General features: G+C 41.1%; 1 pseudogene; it reads right to left on the bottom strand.

Annotated features, from left to right (window-relative positions):
* Positions 1–247: 247 nt before the first annotated feature.
* LOC149557833 (disease resistance protein Roq1-like) overlaps positions 248–13763 on the bottom strand; it is a 32612-nt pseudogene continuing 19096 nt past the window's right edge.

Here is a 13763-nt window from a genome sequence, read left to right as displayed (position 1 = left end):
AATTTTTCATTTGTCACAAGGTTCCAAGAGATATAGAGCATTGAGGAAACTGATGCAAAGAAACTGATGGTACAAGTTCTATTCAAAATGGCAAGAGCAGAATTATGATTTTGCACATTATTCTATAGCATGCACTAGTCATAATGAATGGCTTACATTGTATAAAAATATCAATACTTTATTGTATATCTTTTCTGAATGAAATGAAGGACAATATGATTGGATCTATAACTTCAACGTAGCAAAATCATATTCCCATCGCCTGCAACAAATTTAGCAGAATCTCCCTAACTCTGTTCTCTTCTACCGTCGCAACGAATCCTCTCTCCACTATGCCATTCTGCCTCTCTTTTATGCAGCTTGTAGAATATATGCAGTTCTCACCATACCACTGAGAATGCTGTGTGAAGACACCAATCCATACCCATCTCTCTTCCTCCAACTCCACGTTAAATGTGTCCAGACATTGAGAATAGCGGAAACAACCCTTCTTAAGAGGTTCAGCACATATAATCTTATGTAGAGGCTGCATAACAAAACAAGCAATAATGACATTCCCATCGCTGGGCTGCTTTACTTTTAATAGCATTTTCCAGGAGGGGAGACAAATTCGCACGTTAGATAAGGAGTCAACGACAGAGAGAATAGGAAAGGCCAAGGAGTTAATTACAATTGAGGCTGCATTTTCGACTGCTCGCGTGCATACCATTATTTCGCTAGGCCATTTATGCAGATAATTTGTAAATCAGTATTCAACCTAAACCTCGGTAGAAAAACAATAATTAGAATTCTAAATTGTGAGAGATTTGTATTACCTGCAGGGGTTGAATGCAGAATTCAACGACAGATTTCCTCACTGCTGTGAGATGCAGTGTCCTCAATTGTTCCGTGCACTCCAGGCTTCCTATGCACCACGTATATGCTTTCGACACCTCCAATTCTCTCCAATGATCTAAGCCTTCAATCTTCTTTACTTGAAAGCATTCTTCCAGTTTTAATTTTCGTAAAGAAACTAATAGGGCAAAACTAGGAACCGCAGTCAATTTGGGGTATCCTCTTAAAACCAGCTTTCCGACTGAACTTGGTATAAAGCCTTCTATCTCTCTCAGATTGCTATTATTTTTAACTATGAGTGTCTCAAGGCCACCGCAACAGTCTTTGGGGATAGAGATCTTGGACAACTCATTGTTATTTGATATATGTATCATCTTAAGCCTGGGGAATCGAAGATCCAATTCGCTTACGGGACACGAATCTATCATTAGCCTTTCAAGATTAAACAATTGACTCATTGATTCTGGTAAGGATTTTACTCCTGAATTCCTTATCTCTAACATCTATAAGGGACTAAGACGCCCCAAAGTGTCTGGTAAACATTTCACACCGCGGCTATTAACAATTTCTAGTAGTCAAGGAAGACAAATCTCCAAGAGAGGCCGGTAAGCTTGTCAATGAAACACCCCCAACAGGAAAATTTTGCAACTTGCTCAACTGATCGATCTTCACAGGTAACTCCCTCACCTTATGCAAAGTGGATAAGTGGAGCGCCATCAAGGACACCTGGTTTGCGATTCGGCAAGGCGACTCGTCCAATTCAGGTAAATATTCGAAGCTCACAAACTCTAGCTTTGACATGTTTTCCATAATGTCTGACTTAAAGCTGACATTACAACAAAAGGAAATGCTCATATGTTGCAGCAGAGTTAACTCTTTACAAGAAACTGTCAACTTCCCTAATTTCGAGCACTCACGCAATCTTGGATGCCGCAGATTTCCCAAATTGCCCATATCGTTTGGCAGCGATGACAGCTTATAATAATCCTCTAATTCAAGGTATTCCGGTGATTGTAGTAGGCATATTTCTTCTGGAAAACGTTGCAAACTCCATAACTTATTCAGAACTAGTTTTTTTCAAATGCCTGAGACGTCCTATTGACTTTGGAAACCCTTGGAAATCCTTGCAGCCAGAAATATTCAACACTCTTAAATCCGAAGGAGCCTGCAACATATTTCTAGGAAATGAACTAGGCATTCAACAGTTGTTGCAGATTAAATGAAATCTAAACATAAAGCATCGGCAGATGTACTTACATCGCACTCAGCCACACAAAGCTGGCGCGGTAACCTGGCATAAAATGGAGGTTCATTGGAGACTTCTCAAATCCTCAAATTTTTTGTTGGAATTAGTGATTGAAGACATGTAGCCGGAACTGAAAACCAGCGAAGCCAGACCAAATCTCCTGATACTTCAGGAATTATATGATTGAAATTACGACCACGAGCCTCAATAAATTTCAGTCCAAGTGAAGAAGGCGCCAAGTTCCTCATTCCTCCGTTTGTGTCAACCATGAGTTCCCCGTGCGATAGGCAATCATCAGAGATGGCCTTTATTCATCGAATGCCAATTCCATTCTGAGCATGAATAGAAAAAAATACTTAAGAACTGTGAGAATAATGGAATTAGATTTAATTGCCAATGATTACTGAACCAGTAAAAAACGTTATTCTCGCACGTTTTTCTTCATTGTTAACAATAATAAAACCAGACAATGTTTGACTACTCGAGCTAAGTTTGACATTATTTCCTGCCATCCCTATTCCAATATCAATTCAAAAAACTCATAAAGTTAACAATAAATGTCATTTCTTTTCACCCATATAAATAATAGGATAATCAAAAAATTGTTAACTTACTGTTTTTTGTTGGCAAGATCAAAGATGGTAGGGTGATTGTCCATTTGCAATTTCTCTTCCCAAATCTCTTAAGTCATCATGCATTCTGATGGAATTTTGCCAATCTATTTCAACAAGACATTTACTTTTCAGCTTTTTCAAAGTGTAAAAACCATTATACTCTGATGCGTTCCATAGTTCAATTGCTAAATCGCTTTTTTCTCCAATAAGAAAACATGCGATATCCAAAAATACCTCTTGCTCTTCATCACTTAGGATATCATAACTTATTTTTAATGTATCTTTAATATTCTGGTGCACTATCCTAGAGATCTTCAGTAGAAGGCTTTCCCAGAATTCTTTGCTTGAATGTCCATAAAGTTGTCCACCAAGGACTTTGAGAGACAATGACAACTCACAAGAAACCTTTAAGAATTTATCAACAAGATCCTCAAATCCAATTATTGGAGATGATTGTAAAAAAGTGTGTCAAAAAAAAAGTTTCTTGGCATGAATTGCACTCAATGGTTTCATTTTATACAAACAAGAGATATTCCAACATGTAAGAACTTTTAATTCCCTTGTAGTTACAATAATCAAACTATACAATCCAATCAAATTTTCAGATCCTTGTCTAGGTAATAAAAGATTCAGTTGATCCACATGATCTAAACAATCTAGAACAATTAATGTTTCAACAAGTCTCAAGTGCCTTGCAAGAACTGCCTTGCTTTCTTCTACATTATCAAATTGTGCATAATAGAGAATTCCCGCAAGATCTCTTTGCTTTTGGTGCAACATTTCTTTTTGTTAGCAGCATCTCTAGTATCTAATGTAAGCCTAGCCTTCTTCATGGACCGCCGTAAATTATTATATAACTTTCTGGCAAGAGTGGTCTTACCAGAACCACCCAGACCCCATATTCCAACAATTTGCACATTATGATGCTTGCCGTCCAATTGAAATGCAGTTTATTCAAAATCTTTTACAATTTCATCTATGTGAGAAATTTAACTATTGCAGTCACTGATTATTAATCTCCTATCATAAATGATTATTAAACTGCTGAAAATAAATTCCTAGCTAATATCAAAAATAACACAACTGCAACTTCACTAATAAAATACAGAAAGAAATGTGCAACACAATGAACACAATATTTTCGGACAAATTGTCCTTGGAAAAATGCCTAAGGGAAAACCAGTTCTACAGATGAGGAATTATATTAAACTTCAGCAAATCAAGAGATACAAAATTCCTTGCCTCTTACTGGCAGAACTTCGACAACCTCCTAATTTCTTATGCTGATATTCCCCACTGCTATCCCCACGCTAACACTGCGCCCTTGCTAACACTGCAAAACTGTTTGCTAACACTGCAAACGTTTCTCCGAACTTCTTGTTCTCCAAATGCCCCCTAGACCCCCTTTTATACTACTCTTGTTGGTAAACCAACGGCTGAGATTGATTTACAATCAACGATGGAGATATAAAACAACTTACCAACCCTAACAAAATTGGTTTCTAGTTGCTTCTAAAAGAAGTCAATTATTTAATAAATAATTGTCCTTGCTCTAACCAATTTGTTAGCAAAAACAATTAGATACTAAATAATAGCATATGGACAAACATTTCTCCAAGCTAACAAAACTAACACTCCCTCTTAGCAAGAAAGTTTTTCTGCAGGACACCTAACTTATCTCTGAAGAAGATAAATTTTTCCTTCCCCAATCCCTTAGTCAGAATGTCTGCTACCTGCTCCTCTGTAGGTATGTACTGTAGTTGAACAACTCCCCTTTCTACACAATCTCTGATGAAGTGATATCTAATATCTATATGTTTAGACCTATCATGAAACAATGGATTCTCAGACAACTTGATGCAACTCTGATTGTCATAATGTATCACAGTAGTCTCAACCTTCTGACCAAACAAGGCTACTAACAACTTCCGAAGCCATATAGCTTCACATGTCATCATGCTAGCTGCTATGTATTCTACCTCTGCTGAACTTAGAGCCACAGACTTCTGCTTCCTGCTGAACCAAGATACAACTCCTGATCCCAAGCTGAAACAACACCCTAAAGTGCTCCTTTTGTTTGTTGTACTTCCTGCCCAATCTGCATCAGTATAGCCTATCAACCTGATACCTTCACCTCGAACATATCTAATCCCATACTCGACTGTACGACACAAGTAATGTAGCACATGCTTAGCCGCTATCCTATGCATTCTCTTTGGTTCAACCATGAACTAACTTAGAGAGTTTACGGAAAATGCTATATCTGGCCTAGTATTGACCAAATACATAAGCGAACCAATCAATTGTCTATATAAAGTGGGATCTACATCTTTCTCCTTAGATGTATCTACCTTCCTCCAATTCGTCATCATGGGTGTAGACATGGATTTGCAATCCTCCATCCTGAATTTCTTCAAGATTTCAATGCAATATTTCCCTTGACCAAGGAAAATCTCCCCTTTTGTCTGCCACACTTCCATGCCTAGAAAGTAATGCATAAGTCTTAAATCCTTCATCTCGAACTCTTCTGCAAGGTTCCTCTTGCAATCCACTATGAGTCCTAGCGAACCTATAAGAAATAGGTCGTCCACATAAAGAACGAGAATGAGAATCTCACCCCCAACCATCAAGTAGTAGAGGTTAGCATCTGCTTCACTCTTCACAAAGCCTATTTTCTGCAAGTATGTATCAATGCGCTCATACCATGCTCTAGGAGCTTGCTTGAGTCCATACAATGCTTTCTTCAATCTACACACATGGGTCTCTTTGTTGTGTGCTATAAAGCCTTCTGGTTTTTCTATGTATACCTCCTCCTTCAACTCACCATTAAGGAATGCTATCTTGACATCCATTTGATGGATTTGTCATCCCATCTGTGCTACAAGTGAGATTACAGCTCGTATAGAAGTATACCTAGCAACAGGAGCAAATGTCTCCTCATAGTCTAATCCCTCCTTCTGAGAGAACCCCTTTGCCACGAACCTCACCTTGTATTTCTCGATGCTACCATCTACACCATGCTTTATCTTATACATCTAGTGTGATCCAACTATAGCCCTATCTATTGGTCTAGGTACTACCTCCCACACATCATTCTGCATTATTGAAGAATATTCCTCAACCATAGCATCTTGCCATACCTGATTTTTTGTAGCTTCCTGATAGCTAGAAGGCTCACTATCTACCAATTGAATAACTAATGCCACATAGTCATTAAACTTGGCTAGTTGTCTTCACTATCTAGTACTCTTCCTAGGAGCTCCAACAAACTCCTGAGTATCCCTTTGTGTATCTCGAACCACATGGTTCCCACTACCAACTGTAGAGGATGAAATGTCAACCTCTAAGTCTTCTAGATGCATTTCCTATTCCACCTGTTGCTCCATACTCTATGAATCTTCACTAACTGAGTCTACTCTCGTACTGGTAACCATACTTGAGCTTTGTTGCTCTTGACTTGGTCTTAAAGCTTCTGTTGGCTACTCACTTTGATCATCTAGTGGCAAATCTCTGGATCTCCTGAATTCCTTGTCCTCCATGAACTTGACATCCCGTCTGACAATAATTCTTTTAGTCCCCAGAATGAAAATCTTGTATGCCTTTGAGGTCTCACTCTACCCAACAAAGTACCCCCTCTCTGCAGTTTGATCTAACTTTGTACGTGTATCTCTAGGAATATAGCAATATGCCAAACTCTCAAATATCCTGAAGTGACTAACATCTGGCTTCTTCCCTATGAAAGCATCCTCAGGTGTCATCTTCCCTAACACCTTGTGTGGAACTCTATTATGAATGCAGACTGATGTATTACATGCCTCTGCCCATAAGTAATGGGGCATGTCCTGGTCATGTAGCATAGCTCTTGCTGCCTTCGATATAGAATGATTCTTCCTCTCAGCAACTCCATTCTGCTGTGGATTGTAAGGAACAATCCATTCTCTCTTGATTCCTTCTCTAGTATAGAACTCCTGGAAGACATTTCCTTTGTACTCGCCTCCATTGTTTGACCAAAGAACCTTTATCTTCTTTCCTGTCAAATTCTCCACTAGAGCCTTGAACTCTTGGAATCGACTGAAAACCTTATCCTTAGTCTTCAAGAAGTATATCCAGATCTTTCTAGAGAAATCATCAATAAAAGTAACATAGTACTCATATCCTCTGAGAGATTTCGTCGACATTGGTTCACAAACATTTGAATGTACTAGATCAAGAATACCCTTAGATCTGGTGTCACTCCTTGGAAAAGATGCTTTCACAAACTTCCCCAACACACATCCCTTACATACATCATCATGCTCTGTGCTCACCTTTGGAACACCTGTCACCGTCTCACGAAGCAATCTAAGTGCTCCATGATGAATATAGCCCATCCTCCTATGCCATAGCTCTCCAAGATCTCTAGGGTTACTGTTGCTCATAAGTGCCTTTGGAGTATCAAACTGCAATCTATAAATGTGACCACTCCTAACTCCAATAGTTATGGGTGATTTCAAATCCTTGTGCTTAATCAACAAATTTTTACCTCTAAAGAGTACATTATACCCCCTATCCTGAAGAATAGATACAGAAATCAAATTCATACCTAAGCCTGGCACATATAACACATCATGAAGTGGGATTATCTTTCTATTCTCCCTCTAAAACTGAATAGTCCCTTTCCCAACAGGGTTTAGTTTGGACAAGTTTCTCATAGAAATCTAGATGTTCGTGTCCTCCTCCTTGTAACTAGAGAAGTACTCTCTAACTCCTGTCATATGAAATGATGCCCCACTATCTATATACCAAACACACTATGAGGTTGAGCTAACCATACAAGCTATGAGTGCAAACTCATCTTCCATTCTACTGGAGAGTTCTTTCATACTTGCTGAAGCTGCCACCTGCTTCTTACCCTTCTTCCTCTCTGGGAAATCACTGACATAGTGGCCAAACTTGTGACATCCATAGAATTTGACTTTAGAAAGGTCCTTCTTCTTCTTTTCATTTTGTGAATTCGATCCTTTGCTAGATCCCTTCTTTTCTTTCCCTTTACCCACTAGGGCAACGTTCTCTTGTTCCACCTCATTTTCTTGACTCTTGTTGGCCCCATTGACAAGACTTAGTCTAAACTCCTCCTAAGTGAAATCAGTCCATAGTCAATCCCAACTTGGTAAACGTTACCTCTAGTTTTGCTGCCAAGGATTTAAATTTTGAAAGTGTGGCTCGTGCAACGGTTAGCCTTGAATTAATATTTTAATGTTGCGACCCGCAAGTTTCTGGCCGTTAGATCTAAGCAGACCGACGGTTGGTGCCATCGCGCTATAAATAAAATGCACGATATTTATGATAGCGCGATGACACCTTGAAGACAAGTTGCAGAGGTGGGTCCAACGTTCGGCGGGTCAGAAAAGTTCCACGGTGCCTTGTCCGCTATGTCACTATCGCATAATAGCCAAAAAATCTCCATAACGACATAGCGCCCGGCGGAAATAGTCATGGCAACAAGTTTCAATGATCGACGTGATCAGGTGTTCCGAGAATGAATCAGGAGAAACCACGTGTGCCAGGTCAAAGTTCCTGTTGGCATGGCTAACACAGTCGGGGGTTATGTTCACCACTGTCGGATCAGCTCAGATCAATGGTAAGCGCCATCGCTCTATGGCAGAGATGCGTGAGGGTTATGATAGCGACATTGCGCCCTGATGCCATGTGTCAGGTGGGGCCGTGTTGCAGGGCGATGCCAAGTGTATCGACATGGGCCAGGTCTCACCAAGGATTGCCAAGTGTCATTCAGAGTTTGGTCGCAGGTCGCAGAGTACGGTAGGTCAGAGGTTTCGTGGCGGCGGGCAGACAGTTTCACGGCCTAGAAGTTTCAAAACACGACGAGGGGCTGTGGTGCCAACGAAAAACCAATGCATTTTTTGATGGCGACATAGCGCCCAAACAGAAAGTCAACCGTGGCGAGGAAGGATCAGGCAAATGGGTCCCGTCGGTACTCTGCAATGTAATTTGTCAGCCCTGCGTCAAGATAACGAATCAGATGGGGACACGTGTAAATCTCAAGGCACGCTGTCAATGGGCACTATGGCGCTATGGGAATTTGGTCTCAATTTTTGCATAGCGACATGGCGCCTAGCTAACACGTGGTCGCTCTGCGGATCAGGTCTCGGGTTACCAGCTAGTCTTCATTGAACAACGGGCCTAGTAGTCTCAGCACGAATGGCAAGTCTTCATAATCACTGGATCCGTAGGGATCTACGACTGGCGCAGTCTCGCTATCGAGAATTGCCTAGGAGTTAACATCGGCGACATAGCGCCTGTGCGCCACGTGTCTTGGCGGTGCCACATTTCATGCCGCCGGTGTGGTCAGATTTAAGTGACCAACAAATCAACAAGGAGACACCACGTATCAACAAGCCCGATGAATCACAAGAAAAGGAGGGTCGCAGGAGGGAGATTTTGTGACTGTCGGATTGGAAAGGATCGATGGCAGGCACCATCTCACCATGGCGAAGCTGCGAGTTTTTTAGCATAGCAACTTGGCACCCTTTTGCCATGTATCGGTGGGGTCAAGTCTCGCCAAGATGTGTCACTGAGGTGGTGCCAAACAGGATGGGCCCAGTCGAGGATTGAAGGGTCCACGACAAATCAGGAATTGCCACATATGCCAGGTCAGGGCACGGACATGTCGTGGGACCAGGTTCTTGACGCAACCAACATGTTGCAGGGGCAAGTTCTATACTGTCAGATCTGCGAAGATCAGCGGCGGGCACTATCTCGCCATGGAGAAGCCGCGCGAATTTTATGATAGCGAGTTAGCGCCCATGCACCGTGTGTCCTCGTGGGCCTGGATTTGGATGCCCAGTTAACATCACAGTTACGATTGATAGTTAAGTTTCTAGGTCAATGATACGGTCAAGTTGGGCATCGCAGTCACAGTTTGGTACCACCACAGATAGAGATAACTGTTGGGCACTATGTCACTATTAGGAACTTCAGGGCATGGCGCCCATAGCAACATAGCGCCCAATCAAACATAAAGGTGTGGTCAGTTCATGAAGAAGACTGCCAGGGTGGCAAAGGGGAGGAAAGTGATTGCCCCACGTGGCCCAGTTAGCATGTGGACCCGGTTGACTTTTTTTTTGACCCTGCTGTTTCGTGAACCAGAAAGGATAGAAATCATTTATTTATTTTTTGTCATGGATCTAATTTCATAATCAATTGCCACCAACTCAGAATGAATATCAGGTGCAGAGGGACACTCCATCTATCCAGTCGATCCATCTACCATGTCAGGGAATGTTGTGGCGTCGTTTCTATCTTCTCTAGGTTCTTTCTCACAAAGATATGAGATTTCTTGGTATGCAAGCTAGGATTCAATCAGATCTTCGATTGGATTCTCAAGATGGGAAGTTAATGCCAGTAGGTAGGAAGTAAATGTAACGCATAAATCTTCAAGTTATACCTGATCTATAAAGGCAATTTTGTGATTCTATTCCCGGGGGGACTCTTCCTGATTTTCTCTGCTACTGCTTGCAGACCTGCAGTGTAGAATCCCTGTGTCTCTGAGCTACATAGCATCCTGTGTCATTCTTTTCAGTGGTCAATGTGTATGTGCTTCATTTTGCGTTTCATTGATGCATTATTGAGATTAGTGGTCCACATATTGTATCTATCTTGGCCTATTGGATAATATACAAGTGAAATCTTCTATTCCTAGTGTCATTCAGTTGGTTTTCTGATCTGTATGTGATTATTGATCGATATAAGTCTGGACGTGTATGAGTTTTGGATGTTACCCTAGCTCTGTAGTGCATATATGGGCAGGAATGGGTCTGAATGCTCTATTTTGGTGCATCACCGCCTTAGATTAGACTAGGAGGATTTGCCTTAGTGCTCTCTTTCTTCCTTTTCTCCTGAGAATAGATAGGTGCGCCTTGACAGTAAGAGGAAGCCAGCCTTCTCCGAAGACTCAACCTCGTAGTTCAAGTCCCACAGCTTGGAGGTTGTTTCCATGTTTCACTAGGTTGTCCTCGCGCATAGGCCTTGGACAAGGGTGCAAACCTAAGTGACAACAGTTTTTGGCATGCCCGGTGGGACTCATATCAGAAGATTTCAGGTCTATTGGTGTCAAGAAGTAAGAATTCTAGAGATAAATGTTGAAGAAGTAGTGCTGGCTTCAGTTTTCAAGCCTTCAGAGGCTGATTCTTCAAGTACTTGGCGACTCTGAACATCAAAAAATCTGGTTCCAAACCAAGTTTGTAGTAATTCATGCCCAGGACTGAAATAAGGGCATCTTCTAGAGGTAAATTTCAATATCAAGAGCTTTCTATTTCAAATCCTAGGAGAAGAAGGACTAGAACTTCATTATCACCAGTTAGGGGTAGAATAACAGTTGATATACCCATAAGATCTATATCTACTCCCCCTATTGTTCGAACTCAGCCTAGATCACCATCAACACTCATCAATAGAACACTTGTTTATATGGTACAGCCAAGAGTTCATCCTTTTGCCACCTTTAATGGTGGAAGTCCTCTTTTTTTAGCCCAAAGACATGATATACCAGTAGTTGCACTAAAAAGCATACATAATTTTACTGGTGAAACTTCTATTTCCCCTTTAGAGCATATCCAAGAGGTAGCAAATGTCTGTAATATTCATGCTATTACAGAAGATGATGTTGTCGTCAGACTTCTAGCCTCATCTTTAAAAGGAAAAGCATTACAGTGGTATAGAGGCTTAGCTCATGGTTCCATAACTGATTGGGATGGACTAGGAGCAGGATTATGCAAACATTTTGAGGATAAGAGTGACCATTTGTCACTGCTAGAGCAGCTAACTACAATAAAAAGAGCTCCCCATGAATGTATGACTGATTTTAATTACAGATTCCAAAAGACATGGGATAGAATACCTACTATAGTGAAACCTACCCCTGGTAATGCCTTCTTGCATTACCTTAGAGCTTTCAACAGTGACATTGCCACCACAATCCAAATTATGGGGGGAGATACATTACCAAATGCTTATGAAACAGCTATAAAAGATGAGAACATCCTAATACAAGGACGAAAGTTGGCTCCAAGACATCCTATGCCCTTCTTTCCGGATGTCCCCAACCACCAACCAACAATAGCCCCTCTTCCTACAATTTCTATGTCACAAGCCCTTACTCCAGTTCCCCAAGCTTCCACATCCTCAAATGGAATAGATGAACTCAAGGAAATGCTCCAAGGTCTAGTGCTGAACACAGATAAAAGAAAGAAGATCCTGGATAAAAAATTACAAGAGCAGGGGAGGGAGTTGAAGGACAAAGGGAAGAGATTAGAGGATAGTTTTTCTCTAATACAAAAAATGAGTAACAAGGTGGTGGCCTTAGAAAGGCAGCAAGCCCAAAGTGGCAAGCCTCCCCAATTACAATATCAGGCTCCAAGTGGTGGTAGGCCTCCTAATCAGTGGAATAGCTCTTTTGATCAGAATAGGCAGAATAGTCATGCTTCTGCTTCAAGCTCAAATCAAAACAGAGCTATAGTCCCTCAAAATAACTTGGCCCAAGATCAAGATTTTTTTCCTTCTTGCAACTATTCTTATACCTATTGCATGTGTCAAAAGGCAAAATCTTATTTGGCCTTAACTGTCCAGGAGCCTACAGTAAAGCAACCATACAAGGAAGATCATACCAAGGAGGCCTCATATATCCAAAGGAAAGGTGATTGCTCTTTCATGAATCACCAGATGGAGGAGCATTGTAATGTAAACCAGGATTCCGTTGCTCATAACACAAGAAGTAAGAAGAGAGCTATGGAACATGCTGCTCCTCCTTCTCCTAAGTAGGCCTCAACTTCAAGTGTTACACCTAACACACAGAAAGAAAATGATTAGACAAACACTTCACAACAGCAAAGGCAAGGTCTAAGAGAGGAGAATGCAAGTGATCCCTATGCTGCTCCATCTCAGCCTCTCATGGGTGTAGCTCCTAAAGTTTCTACCAAAATTCCTAATGCACCATTGAGTGTGGTAGAGCAAATGAAGAAAACCAATGTAAACATTTCCATGTAGGATGTTGTTGCTACCATACCAATGCAGAGGAAGATGCTGCAACAAGAATTGGAAAGGATTGAACCCAAGGATCAGTCATCTACTGTGGAGAGTGCCACTAGTTTAGTACAACCAAAAGGAGATGTGGGGACAAGTAAAAAGGTTAGACCTCCTCCATTTTATCTTTCTCTGATTATATGGGGCAAATTAGTCCATAATTGCATGATAGATTCGGGGGCTAGTAGCTTGGTAATGCCTAGGTGTGTTGCTGATGCTTTAGGGATGAAATATGAGCCCATTGTTAGGGATGTATTACAACTAGATGGGAGTACTATCAAAATCGTAGGCATCCTTAGAAGTGTGGAAATGGCCCTACATGCATGCCCTGGTTGTACTGTGATTCAAGACATATCTGTTACTGAGGTTAAGCCCTATTTTGCCATCTATCTTTCAAGAGACTTCACTGCCCAAATAGGTAGATTCATATCTGCTAATTGGTCTTATATGTCATTTAAGACCAGATATGGGGCCAATGCTTCAATTAGAGTAGAACCTCAAGCCCTTCATCACATTGAACCCTACACTCCCAACTTCATTAATATGAATTGCCCTATTTTGGAGATGGATGAAAATGACATAGTGAATGAGCCTGCCACCTCCATAGTAGAGATTCCTGATTTCTTCTTAGATGAGTGGGAAAATACATGTCAGTTTGAGCCTATGTCGGAAACTCTTGAGATAGGCCTTAGTACATATTGCATAATAGAGAAAGAGGTTCAAGTTCCTGATCTTGTTGGAGCTAATGATGACATGAGCGGAATATGGAATATGTACTTTGATGGCTCAAGGAATATAAATGGAGCAAGGGATGGTGTTATGTTGATCTCTCCTACACAAATAAGATATTATTTCTCTTTTAGGCTCCAATTCAGTTGTACCAATAATGTGGCCGAGTATGAATCCTTGATCCAAGGTCTCCTACTTGCCCAGAAGAGGGGAATTCAAACCTTGAAAGTATATGGAGACAGTGAGTTGGTAGTGAACCAAGT

The sequence above is a fragment of the Cupressus sempervirens genome, chromosome 5 (genome assembly GCF_028749045.1).
Source record: "Cupressus sempervirens isolate cs-2001-9-10 chromosome 5, ASM2874904v1, whole genome shotgun sequence".
In the NCBI taxonomy this organism is placed as follows: domain Eukaryota; kingdom Viridiplantae; phylum Streptophyta; class Pinopsida; order Cupressales; family Cupressaceae; genus Cupressus; species Cupressus sempervirens.
The sequence above is the reverse complement of the archived record's forward strand: the minus strand, read 5'-3'. Positions and strand labels throughout refer to the sequence as shown.